This window comes from Xylocopa sonorina, unplaced genomic scaffold (genome assembly GCF_050948175.1).
Source record: "Xylocopa sonorina isolate GNS202 unplaced genomic scaffold, iyXylSono1_principal scaffold0079, whole genome shotgun sequence".
Lineage (NCBI taxonomy): Eukaryota > Metazoa > Arthropoda > Insecta > Hymenoptera > Apidae > Xylocopa > Xylocopa sonorina.
Genome location: NW_027490150.1, coordinates 337,501 through 340,000, shown reverse-complemented (window position 1 = coordinate 340,000; position 2,500 = coordinate 337,501). Strand labels below are relative to the sequence as shown.

The 2,500-nt window shown below is 54.0% G+C and overlaps 1 non-coding gene across 1 annotated transcript; it reads left to right on the top strand.

Moving 5' to 3' along the window:
- The first annotated feature begins 1,380 nt into the window (after window positions 1-1,380).
- On the top strand, window positions 1,381-1,535 carry LOC143432330 (5.8S ribosomal RNA). Its single transcript, XR_013102960.1, has one exon. It is a non-coding gene; the product is annotated as a 5.8S ribosomal RNA (ribosomal RNA).
- The last annotated feature ends 965 nt before the right edge of the window (window positions 1,536-2,500 follow it).

Here is a 2,500-nt window from a genome sequence, read left to right as displayed (position 1 = left end):
TCTTTACCCGAACGCGCGCGTGTCGTCGACTTCGAATTCGTGCATGGAGCGTGCGTGGTGTCGTCGCGCGTAACCTGTTGAAGATGGTCGATCGTACCGTTCCTTTCGGAGGGGACGATTCGTCGGTAATAGCCTCGGTTGTCGAGAGTCTAAGACGCGCCCAGCGGTCGTTGCGAGCTTTCGAATCATTTTATGCTCGCTTCGTGTCGTCGGGTGAACGTATAGACCGCTTCTCGAGGCTTGTACAACCGGCGAACGTTCTAACGAATTTTTTTTTACATTTACCCGATCGGTGTTTACGGTACATTAGCGGACCCCTCGAGTTCTCGTAATCGAGAACTCGTCGGGTCCGCTTTTTTATTTGCCATTTTTTCAGAAAGCAATACGCCGCTGGCACTTTGCCGTTTTCCCACTCCCAGAATTGTGCCGTTCAGCTCAGAGGGGACCCGTTCCGTTCCGTGCCGTCCACACCCATAACCTCGTTGTCGAGAGTCTTGAAACCCGCCGTTGCGAGATCGAACTTTACTTGCTCGCTTCGCGTTGTCGGGAAAAATATAGACCGCTCGAGGCTGTGTGGTTGGGCGAACGGTGTGGAGCGTCCTAACGAATGTACGAATTTTTTTTTCGTTTACCTGAGCCTTGTTGGAATCGACACGACTGGGTGGTATTGGAATTTTGAAGAGACCGTCGTCGTCGTTCGTTCGTTCGGAGGGGACGATTCCGTCGCTCGCGCCCAAGCCTCGTTGTCGAGAGTCTGAGAAAAACCCGCCGTTGCGAGATCGAATAATTTTATACTCGCTTCGTGTTGCCGGGGAAAACTCTTATAGACCGCCTCGAGACTGTGCGCGAAGACGACGAGTGTGTCCCATCGATGATAACATTGTTATGTTCACCCGAACGAGAGCGTCTTGTCGATCTCGAAAGCAATACGCCGCTGGGTGTTTGGTCTTTTTTCTTCTCAGTTCGACGCGCACGTTCGTTCCAGAGGGGACGATTCCGCCGTTGCCCGTTGTCCTCGTTGTCGAGAGTCTGTAATCCCGCCGTTGCGAGCTCGAACAGTTTATGCTCGCTTCGCGTTGCCGGGAGGTAAAAGACCGCCTCGAGGCTGCTGGTACGCGGAGGAGTCCTAACGAATTTTTGAAGGGATTTTTTTTTTTCTCTTCGCACCTGGACGCGCGCGTGCATTTTTTCGTAACTTTGAGGGAGACCTTACGCGCGAACCATCGGCGTATGCGTTTCATCCGTAGGACCGATATATCGTGTCGCCTCGAACTCCGTTCGGCGACGCCCGCGTCTCTTTCACCGGGGACGTTTGGGTATCGACTTGTTCGAACTTTAGTACCAAGAGACTCAAAGATCAATAAAATATACATATACGATTACCCTGAACGGTGGATCACTTGGCTCGTGGGTCGATGAAGAACGCAGCTAATTGCGCGTCAACGTGTGAACTGCAGGACACATGAACATCGACATTTCGAACGCACATTGCGGTCCACGGATACAATTCCTGGACCACGCCTAGCTGAGGGTCGTTCACGTAACCAGAATACTGCTTGCGTTGCGTTTCGTCGAATCTTTCTTTCCCTACGGTGCTCGAATCTGCCCGCCGTCGTTCATTCTCGAATTAAATTACGAACGTTTCTGAGTTCGGGCGGCACCGAGAAAGGGAGGAAGAGGAGCGATACGCGACGTACGAGCGATCGTTGGACGTTCGTCCGAGTCGTCTGTGGCCGTGCCGAGGCAATCCGCGATTGGCAACGTGTGTGTGCGCGTGCGGCGTGCGTAAACGCGTTCACGGAACTCGACGGTGCGTCGATCACGAACTCGCGTGAGTTCTTCGTGGCGTCGTGAGTCGTCCGTTAAACGGACGACCGCCCACGGGAACCGCTTCGTGTTTCGATCGCCGATTTTGTTCCGCGTTCCGAATTCGCACACCCGCCACACGCATCGCCTTCGCCCCGCCTTTAGCGCACGATACGAACATGCCGCGCGCTCGACGTCGTTTAAAATGAATTGTTTTTTTTCACGCCGCAAGACCGAGGGAGAATTCTCGGTCGAGAGAGAAGAGATATACAAGAGAGAGAGCGACATCGTCGTAACGCGAGGGACGATGATGCGCATCCGATCGTTCGAAGTTCTCCTCGTACAGCCCCAGGGTGTTCGATCAGAATAACCCGTTCTCTCTGTTCTCTCCGCGCGTGTGTATACCATGTTTCCGCGAGGGAAGAAAAGATCTCTCGCGCGGACCGTCACTCGAACATAGGCCGTCGTTGCGTCCGTGTAGCGTCGCAACGTTTCTGGCCTGTGACGCGTGTCCGCGCTTCGGAGATCTCCCGAAGCGAAACTCGAATCGGTAACACGCGCGACAAAGGAGAGAGTTTTCGGAGCAGATACGGGAAGATTGGCTCCCCTTTGGCGAGGCTCGAGTTTTTTTTTCTTCGACGAGGTGCCGCCTCGGTGCCGCAAGGTACTACCGCCCTACTTCGTGATCATCGAG